Below are 10,790 nucleotides of genomic sequence, written 5' to 3' on the forward strand. Positions count from 1 at the left end.
AAGATCAGATCCATGCCAACGAGCTTGTCCACGAGCCCGATCACCTTTAGGCCATGCTCATGGACCGAGGCCCCATCTCGCATGCGCAAAGTGATCAGCTCCTTGACGGTAGCATGCCTGAGAGGACGCGTTTGCTCTCCAAAGAGCTCCTTGAGGTGCAAATGAATGTCAGCAGCACTCTTTGCACCCTCAAAACGCCTCTGCAGCTCATCATTCATAGAAGTCAGCATATAACACCTGGTTATCAAGTCATGGTCACACCATTCCTTGTAAGCCTGCAATTCCTCAGGAGTGCAGTCAGTCGGAGCCTCAACAGGGGGCGACTGAGTCAGTGTATATGTTACCCTTTCCGAATTCAAGACTATTATCAAATTTCTTAGCCAAGTGAGGTAATTAGGTCCAGTTAATATGTGTTTGTCGAGTATTACAGATATCGAATTGCGCATCGAAGACATTGTCGATTTGTACTGAAAAGTAAAAACAGATAAATGTTGATGACTATTTTAAATATTTAGTAAGATATGAAGTTTGGACTTTTACTTCATAAATATTTGCTCCCACTGTTTTGACATTTTCACTACCCTCTAGTGAAAACGGGAAACACTTTCCTCAGAAGGTACGTAAGGTCCAATTAGCGAATTGTGATCCCGAATAATATCGCTAATCACAATTCCTAAAAGGTAGTTTCCAATTGCATCGCCATGCAACCCTCTATGTAAACTTTTGTCTCACGTTTGAATAGGACCGAATAATATGACGTCGTTCATCTTTACGTGTCAAGCCTAACCCATCGATATTGAACCTTAATGGACGGTCGCCATGAGTTCCCTCAATAATATGAGCCGAAATCATGGGAGTTACACGTAGTTCACATCACTATGTCAATGGATGTCACAGCTTTCCGGTACCCAGGGCCCCCTCAATAATATGAGCCGTGCCCCGAGTACGGGTAGCGTTCATCATGCATCCATTGTCGATGGAAGACAAGGAAATTATAAACAAATTTATAATTCTCCTTTTCGGACTTGATATTAATTTTGAATCTTATTCAAAATGAGGGTTTTTTAATTTTGAAAGGTCTCATCATTAATTTTATTTTAAAAGCTCGCCATGTTTGATCGTATGTTTGTCGGATTCATGCAACTTTGTTATTATCATAATAATAACGCACATACTCATTATTTATAACATATCATGCATATATTATAAATAGAAAACAGTACAAGGATGATCAATTGCCCCAATACTAATGGCCCGTGTGAGCTAAACACGGGCCTAGGTCCAATCCTAGGGTAAATGCAAGATATGCAAATGCAACAACATTATTACATTAGCATCCAATATTACATGTCTTCGATCTTCATAATCACCAAGGCCACCATCTTCCAATCTTGATTTTCCACTATTCTAATATTTACAATTAAATATCCATGGCACATAGGGATACATCTCATGGGGTGGGAACAGGCCATAAACCAAGCCCACTTTAAATTGATAATTATTACAATCATACAACACAAATATCCTAGCATACACCTAGCAAATTGGGCTTGGGCTTTTGATCATCCTTCATGCATAATATCACATATCATACATCATCAATTAATTATCACAATAATTAATTGATCCAATATTATATATCTTGATCCAATCACTAACCGCCACAATTATAAATTAAATTAACAAAGTATACAAACTCCTTTGTCTACTTTCAAATTAATTTATTTATAATCGAATTTCTTGTAAATCACAATTTACTATAAATAATTAAAGTCCTACTTCAATTATTTATTTTATGAGAAAATATGTGCAACAATTGTAAATTTAAACTTAAGGGCCCAAAAACCATTTTTCACCAAAAAATATTTTGGCCCATTTAAATTTCACAAATTATGTTAGACATCCAATGGCCCAACATCTCAAGGCCCATGACACTAAGATTGTCCAAAACACTTTTGGAAACCCTAGTCGTCATCGCCGTCGCCGGAGCTCCGTCGCCGAATTCCGGCAACAAAAAAAATTTTTTTTTATTTAAAAACTGCTTTCGGGCTGCCCCTTGCTGCCCGAAATTCGGGCAGCTCGGGCAGCCCTCGGGCACGCTGCCCGAAAAATATTTTTTTTTTTTTGTTCAAAATTTCGGCCTTGTTTTTGCACAAAAAATTCTCAAGCGGTTAGAAATCGATCTCAACATAATATTATGCAAATATTACACAAAAACCGTAACCTAGCTCGGATACCACTTGAAAGCGGACCGGTTACGGTGGCCGGAAGCGCAACGGAAGTCAAAAATTTAATTTCATGCAAGAAATTTCGGCCACCCTTTGTTCTTGTGCAATATTTACAAAATCAAACCATACATAGGGTGTTAGAAATTTCATTACCTATCAACCTCTTGAGGTTGATGTATGGCACCAACTTTGTTGTAAACAACAAAGCTCTTGATGGATGAAAATCTACAAGCTTCCACCTCCAAAATTAAGCCCACCACTTGCAATGTAAACCCCCTCAAATATTGCACTAGAAATATTTGAGGTATCAAGAGAGGTATTTTATTCTCCAACAATTGAAGAACAAAAGAAAAGAAAACTTGAGAGAAAAATGGGAGATAGATTTCGGCCAAGGTGGAGTGTGGGAGGGAAGGAGAAAATGAGTTAATTGCATGCCTTGGTTGTGAGAAAAGCAAAAAGCAAAAGGTGCATGCCTTGCATTATTTTAATAAAAAGTAATCTCCAACCCTTCACCTCCCATGTATGCATATAATATAGTTTTTTATCAAATAAAAAACCATGGACTAAATTCAATTATCTCAAACATATTTGAGATAAATTAAACATTACTTGAATTTACCCAAGTCCCACTAGTTTAAATAATTATTTTAATTGAGCTCTACAAGACTCAATATTATTTAATTAATCCAACACTTGAATTAATTTAATTATTTGGGCTCTACTAGGCCCACTAGTGTTTAATTAATTCAACACTTGAATTAATTTAATTTAGTCCATAATAATGTTTATGAAAATCTCAATTTTCAAATACATTATTCACTTGGCCAAATTTTAATTTAGGAACACTTCCATAAATTAAAATTTATATTTCTCTCATAGAAGTCATACTTCTATTTTTCTTTACGCTTATAAACACATTTATAAGCCGTTCAACACATTGAACTATTTTACTTCTCATCGGGATTTACAAAGCTAGTACTTGTGTGGCCCTCAATGGTTCATTGATACAACTAGCCGTGGGTTCACATCTCCATGTGATTCGGACTAAACATGTCCTTATTCGAGCATACCCCAATTGCTCCATTCTTACTTATCAACTCCTTGACAGTAAGAACGTCAGAACTCAAGTCTGATAGTACCCAACCAATCACGTTAAACGCCTAGCAGCATCGCTTACGTGATTCCCTAGGTATCATATGATAGTGCCTGCAAGAACCATTCAATTATGGTTAGCGTACAGTACGGTCCCTTCAACTCATATATCCCGACCGATTCGACAACTATTGGTCTATCGAGAGTTGTCAATGAATCGATACTATGTGTCATGTTGTGGTTGCATCGATGGAGTAATCTATGAAACCCCTTTCATAATTACCACCATACTCTGATCAGAGATTTCAACCCACACATACATGAAAAACACATAGGATATCCATACCCGTAGGTAAGCGGTGAATCCCCGGCTACAATGCATCGACTCCTATATCTTTCGCCGTAACACCCAACCTTGCCACCTGACGACCCCACAAGAGTCGGTAAACAAGTCAAAGTGAAACGCTAGCACATAGAGTCTCAATGTTGTCCCGGGTCATAAGGACTAATGGTGTACAACCATAAACTAGGACGTTTCCACTCGATAAGTGAGAACCACTTGGAAAGTCCTTTATAGAGGGTTGTTCAGTGCACTCTATAAGGAGCACCTATCTGCATGTTCGGACATCACAATGTCCCCTACCAATGAAACATGGTACTCACATCGCAGATACTAGTCTCTAACTCGAGCGGCCTATATCCTTCTTAGTGGCGGCTGAATCGACTAGGAACCGTTTAGAATATACAGTATTACAAATATGAGTTTCATGATACTCATCATATGAGCATCTCATATTCTTTCTACTATTTGTATATTCAAGGGCTTTATCTATGCAACTAGCATGGGTATACAGATAAAGATTTGCCAAAATAATAATTTCAAATATTGTTAAAATAAAGATTGCTTATACATAGAGTTTCATTGTGAACACTCGGCCAACACTTGGCTCGATGTGCACCTACTCTAACAAAATGGGCTTCAACTCATGGGCCTGGGCGAAAGATAAAAGAGGGAATAGGGTTTCTAATGAAGGGAGAGCCGTTTTTGGGGAGAGACAACAGCGAGAGACGAGAGCACACGCTTGGAGACGATTTTGAGCACAATGATTGATCACAAAGACGAAGAACGACGAATTTAGGGACATAGACATCACTTTTGATTTGTCATCTAATCTTTCTCCCTTTTTATTTCTTGTGTTGAGATATCTAGACTTTCAAACATACTTTGTTTTTTGTTTAGATTTCTCCATGAACTAACTTTTCTATTCTATAGGATGATGTAGCTTTGTTAACATGATAATTCCAACTCAGTTGTTTATATGATGGAATTATTTTTTGTTTAATTGTGTTTTCTAGTTTTAATCGCTTTCAATTTACTGGCCATAAATTGATTGTTATCTGATTAATTCACTACTCGGGAAAAGGATTAGGTTTATAAATCATTAGAGACACATCGTTGAATGTTTATATCATTTGGAAGGCATATAAATTCAGCAAAGTCTAGGTAAGATCATCGTTGGCATATATAATTTAAACTTAGATTTTATTAAAAATGTTTGAATTGAAGTTTGAATGATACAATTTATTCATCACTTAAAAAATGAGGAATAAAACAATCAAGTGTTCTTAGTCATTAAATGACTAGAATTCACGAACATAAATACAACCGGGAATAGTTATCATAGAAAATAAGTGAAATCACTCGTCTACATATTTTCTTTCATTGATATTTGCTCAATTTGGTGATTAGATTATTAGCTATTTTTAATTAATTAATTTAAAGTAAACCAAACATATTATCGATTATTCTAGATAAAGTCACGATTATTTTAATTACAAGCACCCATATACTTTTACATACACACTCCTCATGGGAACGATAATTTATTCTCATATATTAAAACTTGACAACCTGGCGCTTGCGAGCAGAAAATACGCAACAAGTTTCTGGCACCGTTTCCGAGGAGTGTCAAATTTAAATTTATATCAGTATTGTTATCAATTAGTCTAGTTTTAATTTATAGTTGTTTATATTTTGTTTTATAATCATTAATTTGTTCATTTTCTCTGTTTGACAATGCGTGTTAATATCGCAAAGCCCTGAATTGATTATCTTTGATCCTGAGATTGAAAGAACTGCACAGATATTAAGGCAAAAAAAAAAGGAAATGAAGAGATCCAAGCAATGGCTGAAAACAGAGAGGACGCAAGATGTAACCCGCTAGAAGCTATAACTATCAGAGATCAATTCAGACCAGTGATCAACGCACATTATTCCGGCATTGCTCGAGGAACCATAAATGAAAACAATTTCGAGCTAAAGCGAGCTAAAGCTCGCAATGATAAATATGGTTCATTAGAACCAATTTGCAGGAACTGCCACTGCTGATCCTCACGTTCATTTGAGGACTTTTCTGGAGATTACAGATACGGTGAAAATTAATAATGTACCTGGTGATATTATTAGACTGCTTTTGTTTCCGTTTTCTCTCAGGGACCAAGTAAGAGGATGGCTCCAATCGCTTCCCTTGGGGAGTATCACGACATGGCAAGAGCTAGCGACGAAGTTCCTTGCTAAGTATTTTCTCCCTGCGAAATTTGCACAGTTGAAGATTGAGATCAGCACTTTTCGGCAGGCTGACTTTGAGAAGTTGTATGAGGCGTGGGAATGGTATAAAGAGTTGTTGACGAGGTGTCCGAACCATGGTTTTGCAGAGTGGGTACAAATTGAATTATTCTACAGCGGTCTGAATGGACAAACACGAAGGACTGTGGATGCAGCGGCTGGTGGCACGATATTTTCCAAATCGCCTGATCAAGCGTATGATTTGCTTGAACAGAAGTCTATTAATAGATACCAGTGTCCGTTTAGGCTATGACCTATTATGCCACTCACTGCCCAAGTATCAACATTGACTCGCAGATTGCAACTATGAATAAGGTGAGCACGACAAAAGGTGAAGGTGCACCGATTGTTGTTGAAGAATCTCATCTTCATGAAGACGCTCAATAATTCAACAAGATGAATTTTGGTGGCTATGGAGGATATCGAGGTAACCCTCATCATAATACTTATCATCCTGATCTAAGAAACCATGATAATTTTTCTTATGCAAGAGCTAGCGACGAAGTTCCTTGCTAAGTATTTTCTCCCTGCGAAATTGAAAGAACTGCACAGATATTAAGGCAAAAAAAAAAAGGAAATGAAGAGATCCAAGCAATGGCTGAAAACAGAGAGGACGCAAGATGTAACCCGCTAGAAGCTATAACTATCAGAGATCAATTCAGACCAGTGATCAACGCACATTATTCCGGCATTGCTCGAGGAACCATAAATGAAAACAATTTCGAGCTAAAGCGAGCTAAAGCTCGCAATGATAAATATGGTTCATTAGAACCAATTTGCAGGAACTGCCACTGCTGATCCTCACGTTCATTTGAGGACTTTCCTGGAGATTACAGATACGGTGAAAATTAATAATGTACCTGGTGATATTATTAGACTGCTTTTGTTTCCGTTTTCTCTCAGGGACCAAGTAAGAGGATGGCTCCAATCGCTTCCCTTGGGGAGTATCACGACATGGCAAGAGCTAGCGACGAAGTTCCTTGCTAAGTATTTTCTCCCTGCGAAATTTGCACAGTTGAAGATTGAGATCAGCACTTTTCGGCAGGCTGACTTTGAGAAGTTGTATGAGGCGTGGGAATGGTATAAAGAGTTGTTGACGAGGTGTCCGAACCATGGTTTTGCAAGGTGGGTACAAATTGAATTATTCTACAGCGGTCTGAATGGACAAACACGAAGGACTGTGGATGCAGCGGCTGGTGGCACGATATTTTCCAAATCGCCTGATCAAGCGTATGATTTGCTTGAACAGAAGTCTATTAATAGATACCAGTGTCCGTTTAGGCTATGACCTATTATGCCACTCACTGCCCAAGTATCAACATTGACTCGCAGATTGCAACTATGAATAAGGTGAGCACGACAAAAGGTGAAGGTGCACCGATTGTTGTTGAAGAATCTCATCTTCATGAAGACGCTCAATAATTCAACAAGATGAATTTTGGTGGCTATGGAGGATATCGAGGTAACCCTCATCATAATACTTATCATCCTGATCTAAGAAACCATGATAATTTTTCTTATGCAAATATAAGAATGTGTTGAATCCTTCACTGAGGTTCAATACATCAAATAGGGAAGGGAAGCCATTATTTGAGGATTTAGTTGGTACATTTGTTTGCTGAATCTGGTAATAGGATGGCTAGGACTGAGTCTAGGCTTGACAACCTAAAGACCCACATGGCGAATATTGGTGCTTCCTTGAAAATCCTTAAGTTGCAAGTTGGGCAGATAACGAGGCAACTCACATCTCAACCATCAGGCACAGTACCAAAAACTACAGACCCAAATTTGAGAGAAGTGAACGTCTTTTTCATACATCATGAGGAGATTGGAATGATAGAAGGAGAAGAGGAAAAGATTGATCTCACACCCATCCGGGATGAAAAGCCAACACCAAGCAAAGCAATTCAAGGTAAGAGTTACGATTTATATCAGTGCATTGATACTTCTTTACTTCCCTACCCCCAGAGATTTATTCAATTGAATGATGATTTTCAAAAGAAAAAAGGTCTTGAAGATCTCAAGAACGTACATACTAACATTCAGTCTGCAGATCAGGAGGAAGTGGCACTTACTAAAGGAGGTGATGAGGGGATACAAAGAAATCTTCCTCAGAAGCTGCAAGATCCCAGAGAATTCGTTGTACCATGTGCAATAGGGGGCCAAATAATGGGAAAATTGATTTGTGATTCAGGAGCGAGCGTGAACATAATTTCAAGTTCTCTCTACAAGAATCTTGGGCTGAGAAAGATGAAGCCCACAAAACTAATCTTGCAACTGGAAGATAAATCGGTACCATTAGGTTTTGTGGAATATGTTGAAATTCAAATCGATAACTTGAGGCTTCCAGCAGATTTGGTTGTGCTCGACATGGAGAACAGTCAGAATGTTCATGTCATTCTAGGACGACCATTCTTGGCTACTGGTGAAGCTGTCATTGACGTGAAACGAAGGAAGTTGACCGTGGAGGTCGAAGGTCAGAGGGTGGAGATTAAAGCATCCAAGAGATCACATGACCCACCTTGAATAGGAAGGACAGTCAGGCTGACGAAGTTAAACCGAGCGTTTATTGCGAGGCAACCCAATCGGTATCTTTTAATGCTTTCGTTATTTTCTTTATTTTTCAGTATTATAATTTCTTTTGCGTTTTTATTATTATGCATGGGAAGATTAGACATTGATACGATTTTCATTATGTAGGTAAGGGTTGAAAAATGCATGGAAAGGAGCTTAAGTGAACAAAATTTCTGGAGTACTATCGATTAGGCACTAATTATTAAGCGCCGCAGTGCCCGTTCATGCGAAGGTTTAGCGCCTAGGTGCCCATATATCAGCGCTACAGCGCCATTATTTCCGAAGAACAGGCGTCGCAGCGCCGTTTATCGAGCACCAAGCACTCAATGACTAGCGCCTCGGCGCTAACCAACAAGCTATGCGTTAATCCAATGCCGAAGAATCATAGTCATGGCGCTTGGCAGTGCTACATGCCAAGCACCACGGCGCTAGATCGTATTATAAGGGGAAAAAAGGGCTTCGGAAATCATTCCACCCTAAACTAAAAGTACCGCCGCGCCTAGTCTTTCTTCTCCACCACTGAAAAATAGCCCTCCTCAACAATTTTCTTCCTTGAAACAACAAAATACACAACACAAATCACTCTCAAGCCAAATTCATCTTGACATCTCACTTCCTAGGTCTTCTTTGGCATAAAGATTTCAACGATAGTTTCAAAAACGAGTTGACCCAGGTTAATTGCAAGCAAATTTTGGTCCTATCACAAGGTAATCGTTCTTGGTGTTGAGAATCTCGAATTTCATGTTCAAATTTGAAGGAATAGAGTTCTTGAGTTTATGCACATAAGATGTTCGATAAATTGTATAAGTGAATTTGTTCTTGAGGATTGTTGGATTAGAGTATTGCATGTTATAGGGAACTACTGATTGATAGATTATATTTTTTTATTGTGGTGGCTATATTGTTGGTACATCGTTGTTGCGAGGGGTTGTTGTAGAGAAAATTGTTATCGTGCGAGATTGTTATTCGGTTGAGTCATGTCGTCGAAAAAGAAGAATAACGCAGTCAATCTGGGGATGGTGATTCGTTTCAGTCAGTTTTGATAGACGACGGTTCTGGGATGCTGTTTTCGCTAAGATTATACTAAATTGCTAGAAAAAATATGCAGAGGGAGAAGGGTATGGATCAGAGCTACCCAAATCGTTACACATTGGTTCTTGCCTGGCAGTTGAATTGGGACGAGTTTGTGAAGCCCTCTGCAAATGCTGTGATGTCCCTTGTTAGAGAATTCTACGCAAATTTGAAGGTAAAACACGAAGACTATTGTGTGAAGATCAGGGGGCAGATGGTTGCCTTCGATGGTGAGAGGATCCAATCGTTGTACTTCATGTCCAACTATGACACCGACGAGTAAACCACGTTTATGAGAAAGGGTTACCCCTATGAGTCGGTCATTACTATACTTTGTGAGTCGGGCATAGTTTGGAAGCTCAATAATCAACGAGCTCCGATCACATTTCCAGCGACATCCATGAAGAGGGAGGCATATAATTGGTATCATTTTTTGTAGCCTCGCGGTTGATACCATCTGGCCATGTGTCAGATGTGACGTAGATGAAGGCAAATTTGGTTTACTCTATCATCATCGACAAGACAGTGGAAGTAGGCCGGGTGATTATGAGTTCGATATGACAGGCTGCTCGGGGCAGTTCCACGGTGAGATGCCCCATTCTTCGTGTAGAGCCCGAAACCAGTACACGTAAAACACATGCATTTATTTAATTGTTAAATTATTTAATCAAGTTTAAAATGATTTTTTTAGATGCATGATTTATGAAATCACATTATTTTAAATTATTTATGTTTATGTGATTCGCGTTAAAATATTTTCTCGAGTTTCATGTTTCAGGCGATTAGTCGAGGAAGGATCGAGGAAAAGAAACTGATGACAATTTTGGCGATTTTAAAATGCGGTAACTTATTTCAAGGTAGGATTTGGGCATTTTAAATAATTCATTTTGTTTTAGCAATTTAAAGCCTAATTTATGTAGTTAGTGATTTTAGAATTTTAAACCTTTTAAAGTTAGCATTGTGTACTGCGTTAATTAGAGAATTTAATAAAATTAGTGTGTATTTATTTTAATTAAAGGTTTTTATTTTAAGTTAGGGGAAGGTTAGCATTTTAATTAGTTGTTAATGATTTTATTAAGCAAAAATATCCCCTAATTTCTAGCATACACACGCACACACACACATTTACGCACACACCACACGACAAAACACATACACATAATTCATTCAGATTTTATATTTTTGAGAGGAGAGAATTA

The sequence above is a fragment of the Primulina eburnea genome, chromosome 16 (assembly GCF_022965805.1).
Source record: "Primulina eburnea isolate SZY01 chromosome 16, ASM2296580v1, whole genome shotgun sequence".
NCBI classification, from domain to species: Eukaryota; Viridiplantae; Streptophyta; class Magnoliopsida; order Lamiales; family Gesneriaceae; genus Primulina; species Primulina eburnea.